The sequence below is a fragment of the Equus caballus genome, chromosome 22, assembly GCF_041296265.1.
Source record: "Equus caballus isolate H_3958 breed thoroughbred chromosome 22, TB-T2T, whole genome shotgun sequence".
NCBI classification, from domain to species: Eukaryota; Metazoa; Chordata; class Mammalia; order Perissodactyla; family Equidae; genus Equus; species Equus caballus.
Genome location: NC_091705.1, coordinates 20,356,284 through 20,373,828, shown reverse-complemented (window position 1 = coordinate 20,373,828; position 17,545 = coordinate 20,356,284). Strand labels below are relative to the sequence as shown.

At 38.8% G+C, this 17,545-nt stretch overlaps 1 protein-coding gene across 6 annotated transcripts in view; it reads right to left on the bottom strand.

The window, feature by feature from the left end:
* DNAAF9 (dynein axonemal assembly factor 9) overlaps window positions 1-17,545 on the bottom strand; it is a 163,090-nt gene that overhangs the window by 48,823 nt on the left and 96,722 nt on the right. The window lies entirely within an intron of this gene.

Here is a 17,545-nt window from a genome sequence, read left to right as displayed (position 1 = left end):
GTACTTTCCAATACCCAGTGATAGAAGATAATCCTTGTTTTATTCTTATTGAAGTAACATTAGTTTATAACATCATATAAGTTTCAGGTGAGCATCACTATATTTGGATTTCTGTATAGACTACGTTGTGTTCACCACCCAAAGTCTAGTTTCCATTTGTCACTGTACACATGTGCCCTTTTATCCCTTTCACCCTCCCTGCTTCCATTCTGGTAACCACCAACCTATTCTCTGTGTCTATGTGTTTGTTTGTTGTTTTTTTAATCTTCCATTTATGAGTGAAATCATATGCTATTTGGATTTCTCCTTCTCTGTCTGACTTATTTTGCTTAGCACAATACTCTCAAGGTCCATCCATGTTGTCGCAAACGGCAAGATTTCATTTTTTTTTATGGCTCAGTAGTATTGCATTGTGTGTGTATATACATACATATATATACATATATACATACATATATATACCACATATCCTTTATCCATTCAGACGTTGATGGGCACTTAGGTTGTTTCTAAGTCTTAGCTCTTGTGAATAACGCTGCATACATCTTTTTGAATTAGTGTTTTTGTGTTCTTTGGATAAATACCCAGTAGTGGGATAGCTGGATCATATGGTAGTTATATTCCTTTTTTTTTTTTTTTTTTTGCTGAGGAAGATTCACCCTGAGCTAACATCTGTTGCCAATGTTCCCCTTCTGCTTGAGGAAGATACCCCCTGAACTAACGTCTGTGTCAATCTTCCTCTATTTTGTACGTGGGTTGCCACCACAGCACAGCTGCCAACAAGTGCTGTAGGTCCGCATCCAGGAACTGAACCCGGGCCGCCAAAGTGGAGTGTTCTGAACTTAATCACTAGGCAATGGGACTGGGGCCCTATTCTTAATTTTTTGAGGGATCTCCATACCGTTTTCTGTGGCTGAACCAGTTTATATTCCCACCAGTGGTGTACAAGAGTTCCCTTTTTTCCCACATCCTCTCCAATACTTATTTCTTGTCTTTTTAATAACAGCCTTTCTGATGGGTGTGAGGTGATATGTCATTGTAGTTTTAATTTGCATTACCCTAATAATTAGTGATACTGAACATCTTTTCATGTATCTGCTGGCCATCTGTATACCTTTTTTGGAAAAATGTTCAAATCCTCTGTGCATTTTTTAATTGGGTTTTGTTGTTGAGATGTATGAGATCTTTAAATATTTTTGTTATTAACCTCTTATTGGATATATGATTTGCAAATATCATCTCCCAATTATTAGATTGTCTTTTCGTTTTGTTGATGGTTTTCTTTGCCGTGCAGAAGCTTTTTAGTTTGATATAATCCCGTTTGTTGATTTTTTCTTTTTTTCCCTTGCCTGAGGAGACATGATATTCAAAAAGATACTGCTAAGGCTGAGGCCAAAGAGCATACGACTGTGTTTTCTTCTAGGAGTTTCATGGTTTCAGGTCTTACATTCAAGTCTTTAATCCATTTTTAGTTAATATTTGTGTATGGTGGAAAATAAAGGTCTACTTTCATTTTTATGCCTATGGCTGCCCAGTTTTCCCAACACCGTCTACTGAAGAGACTTCCCTTTCTCCATTGTGTGTTCTCGGCTCCTTTGTCGAAGAGCAGTTTTCCATAGATGTGTGGGTTTATTTCTGGGCTCTTGATTCTGTTCCATTGATCTGTGTGTCTGTTTTTATGCCAGTACCATGTTGTTTTGATTACTATAGCTTTGTAGTATATTTTGAAATCAGGGATTGTCATGCCTCTAGCTTTGTTCTTTTTTCTTAGGATTGCTTTGGCTAGTTGGGGTCTTTTGTTATTCCACATAAATTTTAGGATTCTCTGTTCTTTTCATGAAAAATGTCATTGGGACTTGATAGGGATTGCATTAAATGCATACATTGCTTTAGGAAGCACAGATGTTTTAATTATGCTAGTTCTTCCAATCCATGAGCAGGGAATATCTTTCCAGTTCTTTGTCTCTTCTTCAATTTCTTTCAACAATGTTTCATAGTTTTCAGTGTACAAGTCTTTCACCTCTTTGGTTAAATTTATTCCTAGGTATTTTACTTTTTTTGTTGCCATTGTAAATGTGACTGTAGTCTTGATTTCTCATTCTGCTATTTCATTGTTAGTATATAGAAAGACAACTGATTTTTGTATGTTGATTTTGTACCATGCAACTTTACAGTATTTGCTTATTATTTCTAAAAGTTTTTTTGTGGATTCTTTAGGATTTTCTGTACAAAAAGATCATGTCACCTGCAAATAGTGACAGTTTTACTTCGTCCTTTGCCATTTGGATCCCTTTTATGTCATTTTCTTGCCTGACTGCTCTGGCTAGGACTTCCAACACTATGTTAAACAAGAATGGTGAAAGTGGGCAACCTTATCTTATTTCTGTTCTTACAGGGATAGCTTTCAGTTTTTCATTGTAGAGTATGTTAGCTGTGAGTTTGTCACACATAGCCTTTACTATGTTAAGGTATCTTCCTTCTATACCCATTTTACTCATTTTTTTTTTTTTTTATCATAGACGGATACTATATTTTGTCGAATGCTTTCTCTGCAACTTATTGAGATGATTACATGATTTTTATTCTTCATTTTGTTAATGTAGTGTATCACACTGATTGATTGATTGTGGATGTTGAACCATCCCTCCATCCCTGGAATAAATCCCACTTGATCATGGTGTATGATCCTTTTAATGTATTGCTGTATTCAATTTGTTAATATTTTGTTGAAGATTTTTGCATCTATGTTCATCAGTGACAGTGGCCTGTAATTTTCCTTTTTTGTGTTGTCCTTGTCTGGTTTTGGTATCAGGGTAATGTTGACCTCATAGAATAAGTTAGGTGTCCCCCCTTCTTCAATTTTTTGGAAGAGTTTGAGAAGGACAGGTAAATCTTCTTTGAATATTTGGTAGAATTCACTGCAGAAGCCATCTGGTCCTGGACTTCTGTTTTTTGGGAGGTTTTTGATTACTGTTTTGATCTCCTTGTTGGTGACTGGTTTATTCAGATTCTTTATTTCTTCTTGATTCAGTTATGGAATGTTTTATAATTCTAAGAATTTCTTCATTTCTTCTAGATTATCCAGTTTGTTGGCATACAGCTTTTCAAAGTATTCTCTTACAATGCTTTTTATTCCTGTGGTGTCCACCGTAATTCCTCCTCTTTCATTTTTGATTTTTTTTAAAAGATTTTATTTTTTTCCTTTTTCTCCCCAAAGCCCCCCAGTACATAGTTGTATATTCTTAGTTGTGGGTCCTTCTACTTGTGGCATATGGGATGCTGCCTCAGCATGGCCTGATGAGCGGTGCCACATCCATGTCCAGGATTCGAACTGGTGAAACCCTGGGCCACCACAGTGGAGCATGTGAACTTAACCACTCAGCCATGGGGATGGCCCCTCATTTCTGATTTTATTTATTTGAGCCTTCTCTCTTTTTTTCCTTGGTGAGTCCAGCTAAAGGTTTGTCAATTTTGTTTATCTTTTCGAAGAACCAGCTCTTAGTTTCATTATCTTCTCTATTGTCTTTTTAGTCTCTATTTATTTCCTAATTTTTAATATTTCCTTCCTTCTACTGATTTTCGGGTTCGTTTATTCTTCTTGTAGCTCCTTTAGGTGTACTGTTATATTGTTTATTTGAGATTTTTCTTCTTTCTTAAGGTAGGCCTGTATTGTTATAAACTTTCGTCAGTACTGCTTTTGCTGTTTCACACAGATTTTGGCATGTTGCATTTTCATTTTCATTTGTCTCCAGGCATTTTTTTAATTTATTCATTGACCCAATCATTATTCAGTAGTATTTTGTTTAATCTCCACATATCTAGTGACTTCTCCAACTTTCCTCTTGTAGTTCATTTCTAGTTTCATACCATTGTGCTTAGAAAAGATGCTTGATATTATTTCAATCTTCCTAAATTTATTGAGACTTGTTGTGTGGCCAACATGCAATCTATCCTGGAGAATGTTCTATGTGCATTTGAAAAGAATGCGTATTCTGCAGTTTTGGGATGGAATGTTCTGTATACATCTATTAAGTCCATCTGGTCTAATGTCTCATTTAAGGCCAATGTTTCCTTATTGATCTTCTATCTGGAGGAGCTATCCATTGATGTAAGTTGAGTGTTAAAGTGCCCTACTATTATTGTGTTACTGTCAATGTCTCCTTTTACGTCTATAAATATTTGCTTTATATATTTAGGTGCTCCTATATTGGGCACATAGATATTTACCAGTGTTAAATCCCCTTGCTGGATTGTTCCCTTTATCATTACATAATGCTCTTCTTTGTCTTTTGTTACAGTTTATGTTTTAAAGTCTGTTTCTTCTAATATAAGTATTACTACCCCAGCCTTCTTTTCATTTCCATTTGCATGGAGTATCTCTTTCCATCCCTTCACTTTCAATTTGTGAATGTCTTTAGGTCTGAAGTGTGTCTCTTGTACGTGGCATATATATGGGTCTTGTTATTTTTTATCCCTTCAGCCACCCTATGTCTTTTGATTAGAGCATTTAGTCCACTGATATTTAAAGTAACTACTGATAAGTATGTATTTATTGCCACTTTGTTGCTTTTTTCTGGATGTTTTTGTAGTTCTTCTCTGTTCTTTTCTTCTTCTCTTGCTCTCTTCCCTTGTGATTTGATGGCTTTCTTTAGCTTTCATGTTTGGGTTCCTTCATCTTTATTTTTTTGTGTATTTATTATGTTTTTGGTTTGTGGTTACCCTGAAGTTCATACATAATAACCTTTGAAAAGAGCAATCCATATTAAGTTGATAGTCTCCTAAGTTTGACCTCTTACTAAAAGCCCTATGCTTTTACTACCCCCTGCCATGTTTTATGTTTTTGATATCATATTTTATCTCTTATTTTTGTGTATCCCTTAACCTCTTGTTATGGATATAGAGGATTTTAGTACTTTTGACCTTCATAGGAGTATCAGAGGCTGTTGATCCACTACCTTTCCTGCATATTTGCCTTTATCAGTGGTATTTCTTCTTTGATAATTTTCTTATTCCTATTTGTGGCCTTTTCTTTTCCACTTAAATATGTCACTTTAACATTTCTTGTGAGGCCTGTTTAGTGGTGATGAACTCCTTCACTTTTTGTGTGTTTGAAAAGCTCTTTATCTTTCTTTCCATTCAGAATGATAACCTTGCTGGATAGAGTATTCCTCATTGTAGGTTTTCTCCTTTCAGCACTTTTGAGTATACTGTGCCACTCCCTTCTAGCCTGTAGGGTTTCTGCTGAAAAGTCAGCCTATGGTTTCCTTTGTATGTAACTTGTTGCTTTTCTCTTGCAGATTTTAGGATCCTCTCTTTATTTTTAGTTCTTGACATTTTAATTATAACACATCTTGGTGTGGGCCTCTTTGGGTTCATCTTGTTGGTACTCTCTGTGCTTCCTGTATCTATATGTCTGTCTCCTTCCCCAGGTGAGAGAAGTTTTCAGCTATTAGTTCTTCGAATAAGTTGTCTGCCCCTTTGTCTCTCTTCTCCTTCTGGGAAACCTAGAATGCAAAGGTTAGTATGCTTGACATTGTCCTGGAGGTCCCTTAGACTGTCCTTGTTCTTTTCAATTCTTTTTTCTGTTTAGCTTGGGTGATTCCTTCCACTCTGTCATCCAGATCACTGATCCATTTTTCTGTGTCATCTGCTCTGCTGCTGATTCCCTCTAGTGAATTTTTCTTTTCCATTATTGTATTCTTCAGTTCTGATTGGTTCTTTTTTTATTTCCTAATTCTTTGCTGAAGTTCTCACTGTGTTCACCTATTCTTCTCCCCAGATCAGTGAGCATCCTTATGATTCTTAGTTTGTACTCTTTATTAGGCAGATTGCTTATCTCTGTTTCATAACATTCTTTTTCTGGGATTTGTCCTGTTCCCTTATTTGGAACATAATCTTTTGTCTCCTGATTTTGCTTATTTTTTATGCTTATTTCTAAACATTAGGTAGATCAACTATGTCCCCCAATCTTGGAAATGTGGCCTTATGTAAGACATACCTCATGGGGCCCAACAGTGTCCTCCCCTCTTGCCACTCATGCCAAATGCTCTAGGGGTGTCCCTTGAATGGCTGCATGTACCCTTCTGTTGTGGCAGGGTTGCTATTGCTGATGCATGGGTAGGCTAGGCTGGCCCATGGGCCAGCTGGTTGTGAGGCTCGGTCACATGCAGCTGCTACAGGTAGTTTATTGGGCAGGGCAAACTTCTGGCACAGCTGGGTGCAAGGGTGATAGCACATAACTATTGCAGTTTTGCTGGTAAGTGAGCCAAGTCCCTAGTGTAATCGTTGCTAGGTCTGGGGGCAGACAATTGCTGTAGGCCCCTGGTGCAGCTCCCTATGGTGCTCTACTGTCTCTGGGTTGGTGGGTAGGGTAGGCTTCAAGTGAGGCTAGCTAGCTGTGCTGAATGCAGGTATTGTCAGCTTGCTTCCAGGTGGGGCAGGCCTCTGGCAAGAACTGGCTATGCTGCCCTGTGGTGCACAGCTGCCTCAGGAATGCTGATGGGTGAGGCAGGCCCCAGGCATGGCAGCACACAACTGATTCAGGTGTTAGTAGGCAGGGCAGATCCCCTGGGTGGCTGTTTGAGATGGACAGCAGCACAAGTCTTCTGCGAGCCCACAAGTGCACTGGGGCTCACTGGTGGGCAGGGCCAGTTCCTGGGGCAGGCTGCCTGCTGCCTGGCTATGCTTAATTGCCTCAGGTTCTCTAGTGAGTGGGGCAGACCCCTGTGCTAATAGACTAGAGGAAGGATTTCAATTGTGCCTGCCAGATGGGTGTCAGGACAACAGAACTAGGTCCCAATAATGGCTGCCCTCAATGTCTCAGTCCCTAGAGGGTGGGCCCAGCCACTTTCTGCCTTTCCAGGATGTGCTCTGAGCTTACTGAGTCTCTTTTACCAATGGACTAAGCACTTTTCTCTCTGGTGTTTTTGTGCTGGTTTCCAAGCCAAGTGACTCTGTGCATGGGGCTTTGAAGACCAGGATTTTCTTTCCCTGAAGTTCTATAGTTTTCCTGGGTGTATTCTCCAGTGGTTTTCAAACCCAGCAAAGCCAGGTATTATGGGATCTCATATCTCTTTTGCTGGATCTAAGGGCTGGGGTGCCTACTGTGGAGCTCAAATCCCCTGCTCCTCTGGGAAGATCTCTGTACCTTTGAGATTGGTCCCAGGTGGGAAGTGCCACGGCTGGGGTGTGGTTTTCTCCTCAGTGGGGCTGGATCTCTGCCTCTTCCACCTGTCTTTGTTGTTCCTTGTTGTAGAGGTTCTTTTTATTCAGTTTCCAGATCTCTCTCAGAGGAAACTGTTCCCCACATAGTTGTAGGTTTGTTGTGTCTGTGGAAGGAGGCAAGCTCAGGATCCTCCTACCTCATCATCTTCCAAACTCCCCCTAGTTTTGGCTCTTACATTTAGGCCTATGTTCCATTTTGAGTTAATTTTTTATATATGGCATGAGGTTAGGCTCTAACTTCATTTGTTTGCATGTGGGGGATATCCAGTTTTTCCCGCAGCATTTGTTAAAGACTACCCTTTCCTCACTGAATGGTGTTGGCACCCTTGTTGAAAATCATTTGACCATATATATGTGAGGGTTTATTTCTGGGCTCTCTATTCTATTCCATTGGTCTATATGTCTGATCTTATGCCAGTACCACACTGTTGTCTGAGTACTGTGGCTTTGTAGTAAGTTTTAAAATTAAAGTGTGAGTCCTCCAACTTTGTTATTTTTCAAGATTATTTTGGCTATTTTGGGGTTCTCTGAGATTCCATATGAATTTCAGGATGGGTTTTTCTATTTCTACAAAAAATGCCATTGGGATTTTGATGGGAATTGCATTGAACCTGTAGATTGCCTTGGGCAGTATAGTTGTCTTAACAATATTAAGCCTTCCAATCCATGAACATGGGATGTCTTACCATTTATTTAGGTCTTCTTTAATTACTTTCAACAATGTTTTGTGGTTTTCAGTGTATAAGTTTTTCACCTCCTTCGTTAAATTTATTCCTAAGTATCTTACTCTTTTTGATGCTACTGTAAATGGAACTGTTTTCCTAATATCTTTGTCAGATTGTTGATTGCTAGGGTATAGAAATGCAACTGACTTTTGTGTGTTGATTTTGTATCCTGCAACTTTGGTGAATTTGTATATTAATTCTTTGTTTATTAAATCTACTTTTTGGTGGAATATTTAGGGCTTTCTACATATAAGATCATGTCATCTGTGAACGGAGGTAATTTTACTTCTTCCTTTCCAATTAGATGCCTTTTATTTCTTTTTCTTGCCTAATTGCTCTGGCTAGAATTTCCAACACTATATTAAATAGAAGTGGCAAAAATGAGCATCCTAGTCTTGATTCTGATCTTGGGGGAAAAGTTTTTTTTAACATTGACTTTTTCATTATAACAATAATACATTAATTAAAAATTCAAAAGAAATATAAAACCAGAATAAAGAAGAAAGGTTAAAAAGTTAATCCAAAGTCTCATCATCTAAATCCAACTACAGCTAATGTTTTAGTACTTTTGCTTTAATCTTTTTCCTATTCATTGATTGACTTGCCTATTTTACGCAATGGGAAATCATATTTATTTTTATAGTTCTACATCTTACTTTTAAAACTTAATTTGCCATTAGCATCACTAACGTTCTTACAAACTATCTGTAAACAGTTTCAAAGACTGCATCCCACTCCCCTCTAAGGCCACCCCTATGGCTGGACATTCATATTACTTATTCCATCTCTCCTCTTGCAACAACTGTACCTTTCATTTACTCTTTGCTAATTTATTGTTATACATGGTAGCCTGAGGCTGTTTCTGATATACTTCCATGTATGTGTTAACCAACCTCATGTCGTCTGAACACCCCTGACCTGGGATGTGGTGCTTTCAAGTTAATAAAGATGGAGCTCTTTACCGTGAAGAAATATTAACTCATTTGTTTTAACCACCAAAACTGTTTTTCTCAGTTTATTTTTTTTTTTTTTTGCTTTTTAATTCTCTTTTTGAAATACCTTGTAAACTTTTAAATTATTAACTACTCCAATAAATTTTGTTTTATCCATACAATGGAATACAACTCAGCAATAAAGCAATAAAACTATTGATACACACAACATAGATAAATCTAAAAATCATCATGCTGAGTGAAAGATGTGACTCAAAAGGGTACAGAATGTATGATGCCCATTTATACAATATTTTAGAAAATGCAAACTAATACACCTTGACAGAAAGCTAATCAGTGGTTGCCTGAAATCAGAAGTGGAAGGGAAGATGAACTACAAAAGAACACTAGAAAACTTTTTTGGGAGTGAAGAAAGTTTTCCATATCTTGATTGTGATGGTAGTTTTCTGAGTGTATGTGTCTGTCAAAACTTTAAATGGATAGAGTTAACTGTGTTTAAAGTATACTTCAATAAGTTAAATTATCAGGAAAATTTTTTAAAATCATTAAGTGGTCAAATTTCACAAAATTTTCTTTTAGAATTTTTTGTATCATTTCTAAGCTTAGAAAGTCTTCTTGTTCCTAGAGGTTTAATATTCATTTTCTAAATTATTATTTTACTGAGGTCATAATAGTTTATAACATTGTAAAGTTTCAGTTGTACATTATTATTATTATTTTAAAGATTTTATTTTTCCTTTTTCTCCCTAAGCCCCCCAGTTGTGTATTTTTAGTTGTGGGTCCTTCTAGTTGTGGCATGTGGGATGCCACCTCAGTATGGCTTGATGAGTGGTGCCATGTCCGTGCCCAGGATTCAAACTGGTGAAACCCTGGGCTGCTGAAGCAGAGTGCGCACATGTAGCCACTTGGCCATGGAGCTGGCCCCTAGTTGTACATTATTATTTGTCAGTCACCATACACATGTGTCCCTTTACCTCTTATGCCCACCCCCAACGCCCTTCCCCTCTGATGACGACTAATCTGTTCTCTTCGTCCATGTGTTTGTTTATCTTCCACATATGAGTGAAATTGTGTGGTGTTTATCTTTCTCTGTCTGGCTTATTTCACTTAACATAATACCCTCAAAGCTTATTCATGTTGTTGCAAATGGGATGATTTTGTCTTTTTTATGGGTAAGTAGTATTCCTTTGTATATATATACACCACATCTTCTTTACCCATTCATCAGTCGATGGACACTTGGATTGCTTCCACATCTTGTCTATTGTGAATAACGCTGCAATGAACACAGGGGTGCATAAGTCTCTTTGAATTGTTGATTTCAAGTTCTTTGGATAAATACCCCTAGTGGGATGGCTGGGTCATATGGCATTTCTATTTTTAATTTTTTGAGAAATCTCCATATTGCTTTCCATAGTGGCTGTACCAGTTTCCATTCCCACCAGTGGTGTATGAGGGTTCCCTTTTCTCCACATCCTCTCCAACATTTGTTGTTTTCTCCCTTGGTAGTTATAGCAATTCTAACGAGTATAAGGTGATATCTCATTGTAGTTTTGATTTGCATTTCCCTAACGATTAGTGATGCTGAACGTCTTTTCATGTGCCTGTTGGTCATCTGTATATCTTCTTTGGAAAATTGTTCACATGTCCTGCCCATTTTTTGATAGGGTTATTTTTTTGTTGTTGAGTTGTGTGAGTTCTTCATATATTATGGAGTTTAACCCCTTGTCAGACATATGATTTACAAATATTTTCTCCCAGTTGGTGGGTTGTCTTTTCGTTTTGTTCATGGTTTCCTTTGCCTTCCACAAGCTCTTTAGTCTGATGAAGTCCCATTTATTTTTTCTTTTGTTTCCCTTGCCCAAACAGACATGGTATTTGAAAAGATCCTTCTAAGACTGATGTCAAACAGTGTACTGCCTCTGTTTTCTTCTAGAAGTTTTATGGTTTCAGGTTTTACCTTCGAGTCTTTAACCCATTTTGAGTTAACTTTAGTGTATGACAAAAGTTAATGGTCTACTTTCATTCTTTTGCATGTCACTGGCCAGTTATCCCAACACCATTTATTGAAGAGACTCTCCCTTCTCCATTGTATGTTCTTGGCTCCTTATCCTTGAAGATTAGCTGTCCATAGATGTGTGGTTTTATTTCTGGGCTTTCAATTCTGTTCCACTGATCTGTGTGTATGTTTTTGTACTAATACCAAGCTGTTTTGATTACTATGGCTTTGTAGTACATTTTGAACTCAGGGATTGTGATGCTTCCAGCTTTGTCCTTTTTTCTCAGGACTGCTTCAGCTATTCGGGATCTTTTGTTGCCCCATATGAATTTTAGGATTCTTTGTTCTATTTCCATGAAGATTGTCATTGGGATTCTGATTGGGACTGTGCTGAATCTGTAGATTGCTTTAGGTAGTACGGACATTTTAAGTATGTTTATTCTTCTAATCCATGTGCATGGAATATCATTCCATTTCTTTATGTCATCATCGATTTCTTTCAATAATGTCTTACTGTTTTTATTGTATAGGTCTTTCATCTTGATGGTTAAATTTATTCCTAGATATCTATACCTATACCTATATCTATGTATATATTGCAACTGTTAATGAGATTGTATTCTTGAGTTCTCTTTCTGTTAGTTCATTATTGGTGTATAGAAATACAACTGATTTTTGAAAGTTGACTTTGTAACTCTGCAACTTTGCTGGAGTTGTTGATTATTTCTAATAGTTTTCCAATGGATTCTTTAAGGTTTTCTATACAATCATGTCGTCTGCACACAGCAAGAGTTTCACTTCTTCCTTTCCAATCTGGATTCCTTTTACTTCTTTTTCTTGCCTAATTTCTCTGGCCAAAGCCTCCAGTACTATGTTGAATAAGAATAGTGAGAGTCAGGGGCCGGCCCCGTGGCCGAGTGGTTAAGTTCGTGTGCTCTGGTCCAGTGGCCCAGGCTTTCACCAGTTCGTATCCTGGGCGCAGACACAGCACCGCTTGTCAAGCCATGCTGAGGTGGCATCCCACATGCCACAACTACAAGGACCCACAACTAAAAATACACAGTAAAAATACACAACTAAAAATACACTAGCGGGCTTAGGGAGAAAAAGGAAAAATAAAATCTTAAAAAAAAAAAAAAGGAATAGTGAGAGTGGGCACCCTCGTCTTTTTCCTGGTCTCAGAGGGATGGCTTACAGCTTTTCCCTGTTGAGTATGATGTTGGCTGTGGGTTTGCCATATATGGTCTTTATTATGCGGAGGTACTTTCCCTCTATACCCATTTTACTGAGAGGTTTTTTTAATCATAAATGGACATTGGATCTTGTCAAATGCTTTCTCTGCATCTATTGAAATGATCATGTGCTTTTTATTCCTCATTTTGTTATGTAGTCTATCACACTGATTGATTTGCAGATGTTGAACCATCCCTATGTCCCTAGTATAAATCCCACTTGATCATGGTGTATGATCCTGTTAATGTATTGCTATAATCAGTTTGCTAATATATGTTTGAGGATTTGTGCATTGATGCTCATCAGTAATACTGCCTTGTGATTGTTCTTCTTTGTGTTGTCCTTGTCTGGCTTTGGGATCAGGGTGGTGTTGGCCTCATAGAATGAGTTAGGAAGTGTTCCATCTTCTTCATTTTTTTGGAATAGTTTGAGAAGGATGGGTATTAAAACTTCTTTGAGCGGGGCTGGTCTGGTGGCACAGTGGCTAAGTTCTCATGTTCTGGTTCTCAGCGGCTTGGGGTTCACTGGTTCGGATCCTGGGTGCAGACATGGCACCGCTTGGCACGCCATGCTGTGGTAGGCATCCACATATAAAGTAGAGGAAGATGGGCACAGATGTTAGCTCAGGGCCAGGCTTCCTCAGCAAAAAGAGGAGGACTGGCAGTAGTTAGCTCAGGGCTAATCTTCCTCCAAAAAAAAAAAACAACAACTTCTTTGAGGGGCTGGCCCAGTGGTGCAGCGGTTAAGTGTGCAGGTTCCGCTTCGGCGGCCTGGGTTCGCTGGTTTGGATCCCAGGTGCGAACATGGCACCGCTTGGCACACCACATTGTGGTAGGCGTCCCATGTATAAAGTAGAGGAAGATGGGCATGGATGTTAGCTCAGGGCCAGTCTCCCTCAGCAAAAAGAAGAGGATTGGCAGCAGTTAGCTCAGGGCTAATCTTCCTCAAAAAATAAAAAAGTTCTTTGAATGTTTGGTAGAATTCTCCAGAGAAGCCATCTGCTCCTGGACTTTTATTTTTTGGGAGGTTACTGATTACTGTTTCAATCTCCTCATGCATGATTTGTCTAGTCAGATTCTCTACTTCTTCTTGATTCAGTTTTGGGAGGCTGTGTGAGTCTAAGAATTTATCCATTTCTTCTAGATTGTCCAATTTGTTGGCATATAGTTTTTCATAATACTCTCTTAATAATCCTTTGTACTTCTGTGCTGTCTCTTCTAATTTCTCCTCTTTCGTTTCTAATTTTATTTATGAGACTTCTCACCTTTTTTCTTAGTGAGTCTGGCTAAGGGTTTGTCAATTTCGCTTATCCTCTCAAAGAACCAGCTCTTAGTTTCATTGATATTTCCTACTGTTTTTTTGGTTTCAATTTCAAGTATTTCTGCTCTAACTTATTATTTCCCTCCGTCTGCTGACTTTGGGGTTTGTTTGTTCTTCTTTTTCTAGTTCTATGAGGTGTCATTTAAGATTACTTATTTGAGATTTTTCTTGTTTGTTAAGGTGGGCCTGTATTGCTATCAATTTCCCTCTTAGGACTGCTTTTGCTGCATTCCATGAGTTGATATGGGGTATTTTCATTTTCATTTGTCTCTAGATATTTTTTGATTTCTCCTTTTATTTTTTCATTGATCCATTGGTTGTTCAGTAGAATGTTGTTTAATCTCCACATATTTGTCACTTTCCCAGCTTTTTTCTCAGTTGATTTGTAGTTATATAGCATTATGGCTGGAAAAGATGCTTGGTATGATTTCAATCTTCATAAAATTTTTGAGGCTTGCCATGTTTCCCAACATACGGTCTATCTTTGAGAATGTCCCATGTGCACTTGAGAAGAACATGCAATCTGCTGACTCTGGATGTAGTCTTACATATGTATATTTATTATGTCCACCTGATCTAGTTTTGTTTAATTCCACTCTTTCTTTCTTGATTTTCTGTCTGGATGATCTATCCATTGATGTAAGTGGGGTGATGAGGTCCCCTACTATTATTGCGTTGCTGTTAATTTCTCCTTTTAGGTCTATTAACAGTTGCTTTATGTACTTTGGTGCTCCTGTATTAGGTGCACATATATTGATAAGTGTTAGGTCCTCTTGGTGGAGTGTCCCTTTGATCATTATACACTGCCCCTCTTTGTCTCTCATTGCCTTTTTTATCTTGAAGCCAACTTAGATACACATATGGCAACACCTGCTTTCTTTTTTTGCCATTGGCTTGGAGTAGCATCTTCCATCCCTTCACTCTGAACATGCTTTTCTCTTTAGAGTTGAGATTTGTTTCCTGGAGGCAGCATATTGTTGGGTCTTGTTTTTTAAGCCATCCAGTAACTGTCTTTTTTTTTTTCCTGAGGAAGATCAGCCCTGAGTTAACAACAGCTGCCAATCCTCTTTTTGCTGAGGAAGATTTTCCCTGAGTTAACATCTGTGCCCATCTTCCTCTATTTTATATGTGGGACACCCGCCACAGCATGGCTTGATAAGCAGTGATAGGTCTGTGCCTGGGATTTGAACTGGTGAACCCTGGGCTACCAAAGCAGAGTGCATGAACTTAACTGATATGCCACCAGGCTAGCCCCACCCTGTGTCTTTTGATTGAAGAATTCAAGCCATTTACATTTAGAGTGACTACTGATAAACGAGGACTTAATACTGCCATTTTATCACTTGTTTTCTGGTTGTTCTGTATTTCCCTTGTTTCTCTTCTCATGTAATTCCAAACGGTCAGTTCAGTTTGATGATTTTCTATCACGGTTTTCTCAGTTTTCCCTTTATTTATCATTTGTCTCTGTTCTGACTTTTTGTTTAGTGGTTACTGTGAGGTTTGTATAAAAGATCTCATAGATGAGACAGTCCATTTTCTGATAGCCTCTTATCTCCTTAGTTTAAGCAGGCTCCATCCCTTTCCTCATCCCCAACTACATTATTGTTGTCACAACTTATTCCGTTTTGTGTTGTGAGTTTGGGATTAAAATGAACTGATTATAGTTATTTTTGATGCTTTCTTTCCCTTTATCTTTAATGTTATAATTAAGTGTTTGCTAATCTGTTCTGATAGAGAGCTGCAATTTTCTGATTTTGTCTATTTATCTCCTAGCTCAAGGCTTGGTAAACCTCCCCCCTGCCTTTTCTTTTTCAGGTATGAGGGCCTTTTTGTTCATTTCTTGGGGGCGGGGAAGTCTTGTGGTGATGAACTCCCTCAGCTTTTGTTTTTTTGGAAAGGCTTTATTTCTCCATCATATCTGAAGGATAGTTTCACTGGACAGTGTATTCTCAACTGAAAGTTTCTGTCTTTCAGAATTTTCAATATATCATTCCAACTCTCTCCTAGCCTGTAAGGTTTCTGCAGAGAACTCTGCTGAAAGCCTGATAGGGGTTCCTTTGTAGGTTATTTTCTCTTGTCTTGCTGCCCTTAATATTTTTCCTTTGTTATTGACTTTTGCCAGTTTTACTAAGATATGCTTTGGAGGAGGTCTTTTTACATTGATGTAATTAGGAGTTGTATTAGCTTCATTTACATGTAATTCCAGCTCCTTCTTCAGGTTTGGGAAGTTCTCATCTATTATTTCTTTGAACAAGCTCTCTGCTCCTTTCTCCCTCCCTTCTCCCTCCGGAATATCTATAATCCTTACGTTACATTTCCTAATTGAGTCAGATATTTCTCGGAGAATTTCTTCATTTCTTTTTAGTCTTAGTTCTCTCTCCTCCTCCATCTGCAGCATTTTTATATTTCTGTCCTCTAAATTACTGATTATGTCCTCCATAATATCAGCTCCATTATTTAAAGACTGCAAACTTTTATCTCATTGTGTTTTTCACCTCCAACATTTCTGATTTTTTTTTAATAGTTTCAATCTCTTTTGCGAAGAATTCCTTCTGTTCATTAATTTTATTCCTGAGATCATTAAACGGTCTGAGTTTTCTTGTTAATTCGTTGAGTTTCTTTATGATAGCTATTTTGAATTCTCTTTCATTAAGATTGTAAACTTCCGTGACTTTAGGATTGATCTCTGGATACTTCTCCTTTTCCTTTTGGTCTGGAGTATTAATATACTTTTTCGTGCTATCTGATGGGGTGGACTTTTGTTGTCGCATACTGGTCGTATCTGGTTGCAGATTCCACCTGCCACCACTGGGTGCAGGCAGGAGCTATGTTTTCTGAGTCTTCTACAACCTCTGGCAGATCTGCCTGTCTGTTGGAAGCTATGCTGAAACATCCTGTCGGCATTTGTGTGTTGGCTGCTGCTGCTTTACACATGTAAGCACAGGTGCTCTGGTGGGGATCTCCTGCTCTGGCCAACTCTCTGGGCTGGTGTGCCAGGTGGAGGGGGCAGACTTTCTTTCGTGTGCACAATCTGCACTCTGCACTCACTGTCTGCCCTTCTGGGCTGCTCAGCTTGGTGTAGACACCCGCGTGACTGCTCAGCCACCTTGGTGTGGAGCATTCCCACAGGCTGGAAGGCAACGCCAAGAGTACAAGCATTCCTGCAAGGGCTGCCTTCTCCTCTTACTCCTCTCAGGGTCGCATGCTGGCCCTTGTGTGAGGTCCTGCACCCTAGATTGCTGCTGCTCGGGAGGGAGAGGAGATCCCTTTACCTCCTTCCACTGCCTCCTGAGGGGCATCCAGCATCCCCACCTTCAGGTGTACAGCTGTGTGGCTCTGTCAGATGTCTATTGTGTTGTGTGAATGTTCTCTGTTGGTTTATGAATGTCTTTTGTTCTATCTTAGCAGGGAGAGACTAAGCGAAGAGCTCACTCTGCCATGATGCTAATGTCACTCAATACTCATTTTTATACTGTTCTTTCTACTTGTAAAATTTAAATATAGTCAATTTATCAGAAGTTTATTTTGATTTTTGATATAAGTATTAATTTTCCCCAGAAATTAGCTAAGATCCTCCCAGCACTTGAATGATTCATCTTTTTTCCCCTGACGTTGGAAGACTCTTCTACCTAATATCAAAGTTGTCACCTAATAGGGCCATCTCTTCTGTCTTGTTGCTTTGCCTGAATGTTTGGACAGCCTTTAAGGCAACAGGTTCTAGGTAGAAGAAAGAATTCTTTCTGAATTGCTTACAGAATTTGTTTTCTGAGCCATCTGACTAAAGCACCTCACACCTATTCTCTGTCCTGGCTACCAAACAGGCTGGTTTTGAGGCTGAGACTAGGCAGAGTAGAGGGCCTGCCCCCTGTTCTGGTGTCACACTGAGAGACGAGCTGTGCCCTAGCCAGGAGGTACAGGCCAGTGGAAATTCAGAGCTACCCTCTTCCTCCCAGGGAAGGGGAAGGGTTGACACAGACTGGTAAAGTTAAAGGTTCTGGCGGTGGAACTTTCACAGAGTTGGAGGTTAAGTCTGAGTGGGTAAGGCTAAACCCTCATGGGGAAAGTTAGCCATTTCTCTCCCTCTGTGGCTC